Source organism: Corvus hawaiiensis, chromosome 24 (assembly GCF_020740725.1).
Source record: "Corvus hawaiiensis isolate bCorHaw1 chromosome 24, bCorHaw1.pri.cur, whole genome shotgun sequence".
NCBI lineage: Eukaryota > Metazoa > Chordata > Aves > Passeriformes > Corvidae > Corvus > Corvus hawaiiensis.
In genome coordinates, this window is record NC_063236.1 from 4537268 (window position 1) to 4548219 (window position 10952).

Sequence of the window (10952 nt, forward strand, 5' to 3'; positions counted from 1 at the left end):
CGAACCCCAAAAATTCACCCGGGAGGCACTCTCCCGTTTGCTGCACTCGGGGGAGCCCCGAACGGCGACGGGTCCTGGGCTGAGCCCCGCACTCAGCCGGGGCTGGGGAGGGAACGGGGAGGGCTGGGACGGGGTTTGCGGGTGCTGGGCTTAACTGGGGGACCCCACTGGAAGCTCTTTCCCGCTGTCCCACCTCCCCGGATCCCCCCTCTCCACCCCTTTCCCGTTGTTGCCCCAAAGCTCCGCTGCCCCAGCTCGCTCTGGGGTGACCCAGCCCTTTCCCATCGTGGCCCGGCCCGGCCCCGCTGCCCCGAGAGCTCCCGGGCCGCGGCCGCAGGCACGGAGGAAGGGCAGGAGGAGGAGGAGGCGGGACAGAGGAGGAGGAAGAGGAGGCACGGGGGGAAGAAGGAGGAGCCGGAGCAGGCGGAGGAGGCTCCACGTGCGGGCAGCGCTCTCTGGATCCGCAGCCGCTCGGGCCGGGAGCATCGCCCGCCCCGCATCCCGCAGGTGCCCGGGGAGGGGGAGCTCGGCCCAAACATGCCGGGCGGTGTTTTTGGAGGGGGGAGGGATATTTGGAGCTCGCAGGGAATCGATTTGGGGCTCGCTGTTTCATGCTGTCTGTCGGGGCGGGCGGCGCGATGTTTGGAGCTTGCGGGACTGCAAAGGCGAGCCGCAGATGCCCCTGGGGCGGATCTCGGGGGGTCCCGGGAGGTGTTTTTGGGGGTGGCGGTGGCGGCAGAGCCCCGGCGGGGGCGGGGGGATGCGGGTCCCCCCGCAGTGGGGGTTGGGCTTCCCGGGCCGGGCCCTCCGAGCTGTGCCGGGGCCCCGTGGGGACGGCGCGGGGCCGGCGGGGGCGGGGGGACACCGGTTTTGGGGAGCCCCGGGAGAGCCGCGGCTTCCCTAAGCGGGACCCCGGAGAGAGGAGAGCCCCAGAAGCCAAAGCGGGGAGCCCGAGAGGGGGGACCCGTGGGATTGGCGGGACCCCGGCGGGGGGGTCTGGGGGCTGCAGGGGCGGCACGGCCGGGAAAGGGGCTCGGGAGTCCCGGGGCGGGAAAGGGGCTCGGGGGTCCCGGGGCTGGGAAATGGCTGCTCCCAGTAGGAGCCCAGTTCCCCCCTCGAGTGGTTCCAGTTTCCTCATCAGTCCCAGTATGAGCCCAGTATGATCCCAGTATGATCCTGGTCACTTCCCCTCACTCGCTGTTGCTCCCAGTATGAACCCAGTCACTCCCAGTTATTCCCCATTATGACACAATTTGCCCCCAGCACAGTCCCAGTTGCTCCCAGTTCCTCCCACTTTTGTCCAGTGTGTTCCCCGTTCTCCCAGTTGCCCCAGCATAGTCCCAGTCACTCCCAGTATGATGCCAGCCCCTCCCAGCAGGGCCCCAGTCACTCATGTTTGCCCCCAGTAGCCCCCAGCGTGGTCCCAGTTCCCCCCAGCACATTCCCAGTCACTCCCAGTATATCCCAGTTGCCCTGAACATTCTTGTAGTCATGCCCAGTCACTCCCAGTATGATGCCAGTGGTCCCCAGTGTGATCTCAGTTGCTCCCTGTCAATGCCAGCATGAGCCCAGTAGCCTCCAGTGTGATCCCCGTGACTCCCTGTCTCTCCCAGTATATCCCAGTCACCCCCAGCATGCTCCCAGTCCTTCCCACTTCTTCCCAGTTGCTTTCAGCACAATTCCAGTTGCTCACAACCACTTCCAGTCAATCCCAGTATGATTCCAGTCACCCTCAGTATGATCCCAGTGTCACCCAGCATGGACCCACTGTGATTCCGGTATGATCCTGGTTGCCCCCAGCATAGTTCCAGTTGTTCCTGGTTCCTCCCAGTATGATCCCAGTTGCCCCTAGAATAGTCCCAGTCATGCCCAGTTTCCCCCAGCATAGTTCCAGTTGTTCCTGGTTCCTCCCAGTATGATCCCAGTTGCCCTAGAATAGTCCCAGTCATGCCCAGTTTCCCCCAGCATAGATCCAGTTGTTCCCAGCTGCCCCCAGCGTGGTCTCATTTCCCCCCAGCGTGATCCCAGCTGTTCCCAGTGTGGTTCCAGTCACCCCCAGTATGGTTACAGACACTCCCAGTATATCCCAGTTGCCCTCAGCATTCTTGTAGTCATTCCCAGGCACTGCAAGTTACCTCAGCAAGGTTCCAGTTACCTCAGAATGATCCCAGTCTTTCCCAGTTACTTCCAGGGTCTTCCAGCATGATCCCAGTTTCTGGCAGTTGCCCAAAGTGTGGTCCCAGTTGCTCCCAGTATGATCCCAGTTGTGGTCTCAGTCCCCTCAGCATGGTTCCAGTTCCTTCCAGTTGATCTCAGTGTCTCCCAATGTGTCCACATTTTCCTCCCAACATGGGCCCAGTGGCTCCCAGTAACCCCCAGTCAGGTTCCATTCACACCCACTGTAATCCCAGTGGCTCCCAGGATGATCCCAGTAGGACCGGTAGTCACTTCCAGTATGGTTCCAGTCACTTCCAGTATGGTCCCAGTTGCCCCAAATGTGATCCCAACTGCTCCCTCTCAATGCCAGTATGATGCCAGTTGCTTCCAGTCACTCCCAGTATGATCCCAGTAGCACCCAGTCACCCCCAGCATGGTTACAGTCACCCCCAGTATGATCCCAGTCAGTCCCAGGTACTCCCAGTATTATTCTAGTCATGCCCAGAGTGACTCCCTGTCACTCCCAGTGTGGCCCAGTTGCTCCCAGTATGAATCCAGTCACTCCAAGCTGCTCCAAATAAATCCCATTTTCTCCCAGTGTGGTCTCTGTTGCTCCCAGTCACCTCCAGCATGGTTCCAGTCTCTCCCAGTCTGATTCCACTATGATTGCAGTCACTCTCAGATACTCCCAGTGTCATCCCAGTCAGTTCCAATAGGATCCCAGTATGACCCCAGCATGGGCACAGCTGCTCCCATTATCTTCCAGTGTGGTTCCAGTTGAACCCAGTTGCCCCCAGTTCAGACCCAGTCCCTCCCCACATGAGGTCGAGCGCTCCCTGAATTCGCAGCCCCCCACCCATGGGATCATCGCCCCCCATCCCGCAGGTGCCCGGGGAGGGGGAGCTCGGCCCAGATATCCCGGGGGGGTTCCCTGGGTTGGGTTTTTTGGGGGGATGTTTGGAGAACGAAGAACTCCAAAGCTGAGCAGAAAATGCCCCTTGTGAGGACATTGGGGGTCCCCAGGAGGTGTTTCTGGGGGTCCCGGTGGCGGTGCCAGCAGAGCCCTGGTAGCGGGCAGGGGGATGTGGGGTACGCCCCGTGGTGGGGGTTGGGTCTGCCCGGGTCAGGCACGGCCACCTCCAGCCCGGAGCCAGGGGGCTGCGGGACCCCTTGGGAGAGCCGGAGGGGGAACCTCGGGAGCCCCAGAGTGGGACGAGCAGAGAGGGGCAGTACCGGGAGCAGGGGAGCCCCGGCAGTCTGGAGGAGCAAACCCCTGTGACCCCCAGGACCCCAAAGTGGGGAGCCCAGAGAGGGGGGAGCGCCGCCATTCGCAGGACCCTCAACAGCCTGGAGAGGGGGAGGGGGGACTCCTTGGACCCTCTGCACCCCGAAGCAGAGAATAAGGGGAGAAGGGACCTGGGGATCCCATAACCCCCAGCATCCCTAAGTGGGAAGACCAAAGGGGGGAGCTTTTGGATTCCTGGGACTCCCAGCAGCCTGGGGAGGGTGGAGACCAAGTAGAGAGGGGGACCCCAATACAAGCATGACCCCCCGGCAGATGGGACAGGGGGAACCTGATTGTCCACCAGCGCATCCACACCGGGGAGAGGCCCTACGAGTGTCCCCAGTGTGGGAAGAGCTTCTCCAGGAGCTCAGCCTTGACCAGACACCAATGGAGGCACCACTAAGGGAAGCCCTGCGAGTGCCCCAACTGCGGGAAGAGCTTTGTCCTCTGCTCCAACTCCATCCGCCATCAGAGGACCCACATTGGGAAGAGCCCTGGTGACTTACATTCCCTGTGATCCGTGTTGGGAAGACCCCTGGCTGGTGCTCTCCACGTTCTCCTGGATTCCCATAGTCACCTGGGTGAACACAGGGGCAGGAACATCCATCGGGACTCAGATCAGCATTGGAAATTCATTGGGAAGAGCTGATTTTTTACCTTTACACCCTAAAATTTTCATCTGCTCTGTCCAATTGTTTCTTCTGGTGGCATCAAGCAACCCTGGATGATCTTGGAGGTCGTTTTCAATCTAAGTAATTTTTTATGTTTTATCCCACTGAAACAACCAAAATTGGTGTAAAAATAAAGAAATTAAACAAAGAGATCTAAAGCTGCACCATTTTCCTGGAATTTTGGGGGTGAATTTGGGGTTCAGAGGAATATTCGGGAGGATTTGTGTGTTGTGGGGCCATGAAGCCAGGCAGATTGGGGCCACAATCTCACAGTTGTGGTGGCAGAACGTGTCCACCTGAGCCCGTCTGTTCTCCAGGAATTCCGGTTGTCTGTCCCAGTCCCTGGCCTCGGTCTGCCCATCCAGGGGTGTCTCCCCACAAAGTGCCCAAATCGCTGCTGAAGTGCCCATGCTGCTTTGGGCTGTGGATGTTCCTGTCCACCAACCTGTCCTGGTCGGTGCCATGGGGGCTGGGAGGGGGTTTGGGGCCTCCTGAGGGGACTGGGAAGGGGTTTTGTGGCTCTTGGGGCCATTTGTGGTGCTGGGAGGGGCTTTGGAGGGCTTTTGGGGCAGTCTGTGAGGGAGTTTTGGGATGCTGGCAGGGCTGTGTGGCTTGGAGAGAATTTGAGTGGGTGTTGGAGGAGATGGGAAGGGGTTTTGGTGGCTCTTGGGGCCATTTCAATTGCAGGGAGTGGTTGGGGGAGTCCTGGCTGTGAGCTGTGGGGTGGTTTGAGGGGTCTGGGAGTGGCTGTGGGGCTGGGAGGGGGTTTTAAGGTGGATGTGACCTCTGCCCCAGACCCCAAAGCTGCCACCAGACCCCATCCCCAAGATGCTGCTGGGGGTCGGAGGCTCCATGTTGGGGTCCATCCTCCTGGCACTGCGGGAGAAGGTGAGAGAAGCACCCTGGGAACAGGGTTTAGGTGCCAGGGCGGGGGAATTCAGAGCCCTTTCCTCCCCCGTGGGCCCAGGCTCTGGCCCTTGCCCTTTGCAATGGCCCTGCAGCTGCCAGAGGGGCCTTTTTGGCTCAGCTGAGAGCAGTCCTGCTGCAAGGCTGTCCTCGAGCTGCTTGGGCTGCACATGTGCCCAGGGAATGCTCATTGCTTGCAGTCTCAGGCGCTGTGGGTGTGCAGGTATAACTACTGCAGGAGGGAACAGCTCTGCTGGGGGCAGTTCTCTTTTTCTTGGTGGTTTTTCTGTTGAATGAACGTTCCCTGCCAGCTCTGGGCAGAGCTCTGTAGCTGTATGTGCCACTTGTCTGTGGCATTGTGGCTCAGGAGGTGGCCAAGGGGAGCTTGGCCGAGGTGTGGGCAGAGGAATGGCCATCAGGCCAGGCTGGGGGGTCAGCGGGCCGGTCAGTTGCGTTGCGTGGCCGCGGCTCTGGAGGCTTGTGTGGGAGCGTGGTGCAGGGCTGGAAGGCCGGGGCTGCCGCCGCTGTGTCCCAGAGCCGGGAAGGCCGGGGCTGGCCCGGCCCTGGCCCGGCCCCGCCAGCTCTGCCAGCTGCCGGCGGGGGCACAAAGGGCAGCTCCGAGCTGCGGCCGCTGCGCTGCGGCCGCACAAACGCAGCGCCCGCAGAGCTGCAGGGCAAGGTGCTGGCCCTGGCTCGGGGCTGGGCCGGGGCCAGCGGCAGAAAATCAACTTGCAGCTTGGGCCCCGCAGCAGGGAGGAGCAGCAATTGCTGGCTGAGAGAGACTCTTGCCAAGGGCCTGCGGGGCCGGGCCCCAGGGAACGGCTTCCCGCTGCCCGAGGGCAGGCTGAGATGGGATGTGGGGCAGCAATGGTTCCCTGGCAGGGCGCTCAGGGCCTGGCACAGGCTGGCCCCAGAAGCTGCGGCTGCCCCCGCATCCCTGCAAGTGTCCCAGGCCGGCTCGGCCATTGGGGCTTCCTGCCCAGGAGGGCTGGGCTGGGCTGGGGCTGCTGAGGGCGGGATGGGCTCTGCCTGAGACAGCTGAAGGCTGCGCATGATGAGGCCGGGTGGACCCCGTTCCTCAGTGGGTTCCTGAAGGGATTGCAGCGTATGTCCCAATCCTGAGGCAGTTTTGGGGTGCCCCCAATGCTTTGGGAGGGGTTGTGAGAGGGGGGCTCTGGTACTTGGAAGGGGGAGCTATTGTCAGGGATGTGGGGAGCCCATTTTGGGAAGGATGCTGCTGTTTCTGGCAATGTTGAGAGGTTCTGAATGGGCTGTGGGGCCCTGGCTCTCATTTTGGCACTTGAGGTGAGCCCATGGGCACAGCAAGGGCTCAGGAGAGGTTCCAAGCTCCCATTTGGGATGGAGGGATTGAGCGGGAGCCTCCAATGAACTCAATGCCAGCCCCAATGTTTTGATGGCAGCCCCAAATGGCTCGATCCGTCAGCCCCAAGGCCCGGCTGTGGGGAGTCAGGAAGCACAGAAGGGGAATTGGTGTCCAGGAGGGATGGGATGGGGTGGGATGGGATGGGATGGGGTGGGATGGGATGGGATGGGATGGGATGGGGGTGGCATTGTGGGGGTGGGATGAAGTTTGGGAGTGATGGGGTGCTTTGGCCACTTGGAGTGGGGCACTCCAGGGAGGGAAACCAGGAGCTGCTTTTGGGGCGGCTCCTGCTGTTTTTTGTCAATTTTGGGGCCTCTAAGTGGTTTCTGGGAGGTTTCAGTGAATTTGGGGAAGGTGCCGTAAACCCTCCGCAATTTGGGCAGCTGTGGTGAAGTTCCCACATTTTAGGAGAGTGAGAGGACCCCAGCTGGGAGGGGATCCTGCTGCTTTGCACCCCTTCAATGGGGTGAGAAGTGGCTTGTGAGGGAATTCGGAAGGAAGGAAGGAAAGGAAGGAAAGGAAGGCATGATTCCCTAAAGGAAGGATTCCAGCAAGGAAGGATTCCAGGGAGGAAGGATTCCAGGAAGGAAGGATTCCAGGAAGGAAGGAAGGATTCCAGGAAGGATTCCAGGAAGGAAGGATTCCAGGAAGGAAGGAAGGATTCCAGGAAGGAAGGAAGGAAGGAAGGAAGGATTCCAGGAAGGAAGGAAGGATTCCAGGAAGGAAGGAAGGAAGGATTCCAGGAAGGAAGGATTCCAGGAAGGAAGGAAGGAAGGAAGGAATTCGGAAGGAATTCGGAAGGAAGGAAGGAATTCGGAAGGAAGGAATTCGGAAGGAATTCGGAAGGAATTCGGAAGGAAGGATTCCAGGAAGGAAGGAAGGATTCCAGGATTCCAGGAAGGAAGGAAGGATTCCAGGAAGGAAGGAAGGAAGGAAGGAAGGATTCCAGGAAGGAAGGAAGGATTCCAGGAAGGAAGGAAGGAAGGATTCCAGGAAGGAAGGATTCCAGGAAGGAAGGAAGGAAGGAAGGAAGGAAGGAAGGAAGGAAAAGGAAGGAAGGAATTCGGAAGGAATTCGGAAGGAATTCGGAAGGAATTCGGAAGGAAGGAAGGAAGGAAGGAATTCGGAAGGAATTCGGAAGGAATTCGGAAGGAAGGAAGGAAGGAAGGAATTCGGAAGGAATTCGGAAGGAATTCAGAAGGAATTCGGAAGGAATTCGGAAGGAAGGAAGGAAGGAAGGAAGGAAGGAAGGAAGGAAGGAAGGAAGGAAGGAAGGAAGGAAGGAAGGAAGGAAGGAAGGAATTCGGAAGGAAGGAAGGAAGGAATTCGGAAGGAAGGAAGGAAGGAAGGAAGGAAGGAAGGAAGGAAGGAATTCGGAAGGAATTCGGAAGGAATTCGGAAGGAATTCGGAAGGAAGGAAGGAAGGAAGGAATTCGGAAGGAAGGAAGGAATTCGGAAGGAAGGAAGGAAGGAAGGAAGGAAGGAAGGAAGGAAGGAAGGAAGGAAGGAAGGAAGGAAGGAAGGAAGGAATTCGGAAGGAAGGAAGGAAGGAATTCGGAAGGAAGGAAGGAAGGAAGGAAGGAATTCGGAAGGAAGGAATTCGGAAGGAATTCGGAAGGAATTCGGAAGGAATTCGGAAGGAATTCGGAAGGATGGAAGGAATTCGGAAGGAATTCGGAAGGAAGGAAGGAAGGAAGGAAGGAAGGAAGGAAGGAAGGAAGGAAGGAAGGAAGGAAGGAAGGAAGGAATTCGGAAGGAAGGAAGGAAGGAAGGAAGGAATTCGGAAGGAAGGAAGGAATTCGGAAGGAAGGAAGGAAGGAAGGAAGGAAGGAAGGAAGGAAGGAAGGAATTCGGAAGGAAGGAAGGAAGGAATTCGGAAGGAAGGAAGGAAGGAATTCGGAAGGAAGGAAGGAAGGAAGGAAGGAAGGAATTCGGAAGGAATTCGGAAGGAAGGAAGGAAGGAAGGAAGGAAGGAAGGAAGGAAGGAAGGAATTCGGAAGGAAGGAATTCGGAAGGAATTCGGAAGGAATTCGGAAGGAAGGAAGGAAGGAATTCGGAAGGAATTCAGAAGGAAGGAAGGAATTCGGAAGGAAGGAAGGAAGGAATTCGGAAGGAATTCAGAAGGAAGGAAGGAAGGAATTCGGAAGGAAGGAAGGAAGGAAGGAATTCGGAAGGAAGGAAGGAATTCGGAAGGAAGGAAGGAAGGAAGGAATTCGGAAGGAAGGAATTCGGAAGGAAGGAATTCGGAAGGAAGGAAGGAAGGAAGGAATTCGGAAGGAAGGAAGGAAGGAAGGAAGGAAGGAAGGAATTCGGAAGGAAGGAATTCGGAAGGAAGGAAGGAAGGAAGGAATTCGGAAGGAAGGAAGGAAGGAAGGAAGGAAGGAAGGAATTCGGAAGGAAGGAAGGAAGGAAGGAAGGAATTCGGAAGGAAGGAAGGAAGGAAGGAATTCGGAAGGAAGGAAGGAAGGAAGGAAGGAAGGAATTCGGAAGGAAGGAAGGAAGGAAGGAAGGAATTCGGAAGGAAGGAATTCGGAAGGAAGGAAGGAATTCGGAAGGAAGGAAGGAAGGAATTCGGAAGGAAGGAATTCGGAAGGAAGGAAGGAAGGAAGGAAGGAAGGAAGGAAGGAAGGAAGGAAGGAAGGAAGGAAGGAATTCGGAAGGAAGGAATTCGGAAGGAAGGAAGGAAGGAATTCGGAAGGAAGGAAGGAATTCGGAAGGAAGGAAGGAAGGAATTCGGAAGGAAGGAATTCGGAAGGAAGGAATTCATAAGGAAGGAAGGAAGGAAGGAAGGAATTCGGAAGGAAGGAAGGAAGGAAGGAAGGAAGGAAGGAAGGAAGGAAGGAAGGAAGGAAGGAATTCGGAAGGAAGGAATTCGGAAGGAAGGAAGGAAGGAAGGAAGGAAGGAAGGAAGGAAGGAAGGAAGGAAGGAAGGAAGGAAGGAAGGAATTCGGAAGGAAGGAATTCGGAAGGAAGGAAGGAAGGAATTCAGAAGGAAGGAAGGAAGGAAGGAATTCGGAAGGAAGGAATTCGGAAGGAAGGAAGGAAGGAATTTGGAAGGAAGGAAGGAATTCGGAAGGAAGGAAGGAAGGAAGGAAGGAATTCGGAAGGAAGGAAGGAAGGAAGGAAGGAAGGAATTCGGAAGGAATTCGGAAGGAAGGAATTCGGAAGGAAGGAAGGAATTCGGAAGGAAGGAAGGAAGGAAGGAAGGAAGGAAGGAAGGAAGGAAGGAAGGAAGGAAGGAAGGAAGGAATTCAGAAGGAATTCGGAAGGAATTCGGAAGGAATTCGGAAGGAATTCGGAAGGAAGGAAGGAAGGAAGGAAGGAAGGAATTCGGAAGGAAGGAAGGAATTCGGAAGGAAGGAAGGAAGGAAGGAAGGAAGGAAGGAAGGAAGGAAGGAAGGAAGGAAGGAAGGAATTCGGAAGGAAGGAAGGAAGGAAGGAAGGAAGGAAGGAAGGAAGGAAGGAATTCGGAAGGAAGGAATTCGGAAGGAAGGAAGGAAGGAAGGAAGGAAGGAAGGAAGGAAGGAAGGAAGGAAGGAATTCGGAAGGAATTCGGAAGGAATTCGGAAGGAATTCGGAAGGAAGGAAGGAAGGAAGGAAGGAAGGAAGGAATTCGGAAGGAATTCGGAAGGAAGGAATTCGGAAGGAAGGAATTCGGAAGGAAGGAAGGAAGGAAGGAAGGAAGGAAGGAAGGAAGGAAGGAAGGAATTCGGAAGGAAGGAAGGAAGGAAGGAAGGAAGGAATTCGGAAGGAATTCGGAAGGAATTCGGAAGGAAGGAAGGAAGGAAGGAAGGAAGGAAGGAAGGAAGGAAGGAATTCGGAAGGAAGGAAGGAATTCGGAAGGAAGGAAGGAAGGAAGGAAGGAAGGAATTCGTAAGGAAGGAAGGAAGGAATTCGGAAGGAAGGAAGGAATTCGGAAGGAATTCGGAAGGAATTCGGAAGGAATGAAGGAATTCGGAAGGAAGGAAGGAATTCGGAAGGAATTCGGAAGGAATTCGGAAGGAAGGAAGGAAGGAAGGAAGGAAGGAAGGAAGGAAGGAAGGAAGGAAGGAAGGAAGGAAGGAATTCGGAAGGAAGGAAGGAATTCGGAAGGAAGGAAGGAATTCGGAAGGAATTCGGAAGGAATTCGGAAGGAATGAAGGAATTCGGAAGGAAGGAAGGAATTCGGAAGGAATTCGGAAGGAAGGAAGGAAGGAAGGAAGGAAGGAAGGAAGGAAGGAAGGAAGGAAGGAAGGAAGGAAGGAAGGAAGGAAGGAAGGAATTCGGAAGGAAGGAAGGAATTCGGAAGGAAGGAATTCGGAAGGAAGGAAGGAAGGAAGGAAGGAAGGAAGGAAGGAAGGAAGGAAGGAAGGAAGGAAGGAAGGAAGGAAGGAAGGAAGGAAGGAAGGAATTCGGAAGGAAGGAAGGAAGGAATTCGGAAGGAAGGAAGGAAGGAAGGAAGGAAGGAAGGAAGGAAGGAAGGAATTCGGAAGGAATTCGGAAGGAATTCGGAAGGAATTCGGAAGGAATTCGGAAGGAAGGAAGGCATTCGGAAGGAAGGAATTCGGAA

At 56.3% G+C, this 10952-nt stretch overlaps 1 long non-coding RNA gene across 1 annotated transcript; it reads left to right on the forward strand.

Moving 5' to 3' along the window:
• The first annotated feature begins 202 nt into the window (after nucleotides 1-202).
• LOC125338144 lies at nucleotides 203-2989 on the forward strand. Its single transcript, XR_007208206.1, has 2 exons — nucleotides 203-507; nucleotides 2924-2989. It is a non-coding gene; the product is annotated as an uncharacterized LOC125338144 (long non-coding RNA).
• Nucleotides 2990-10952: the final 7963 nt, after the last annotated feature.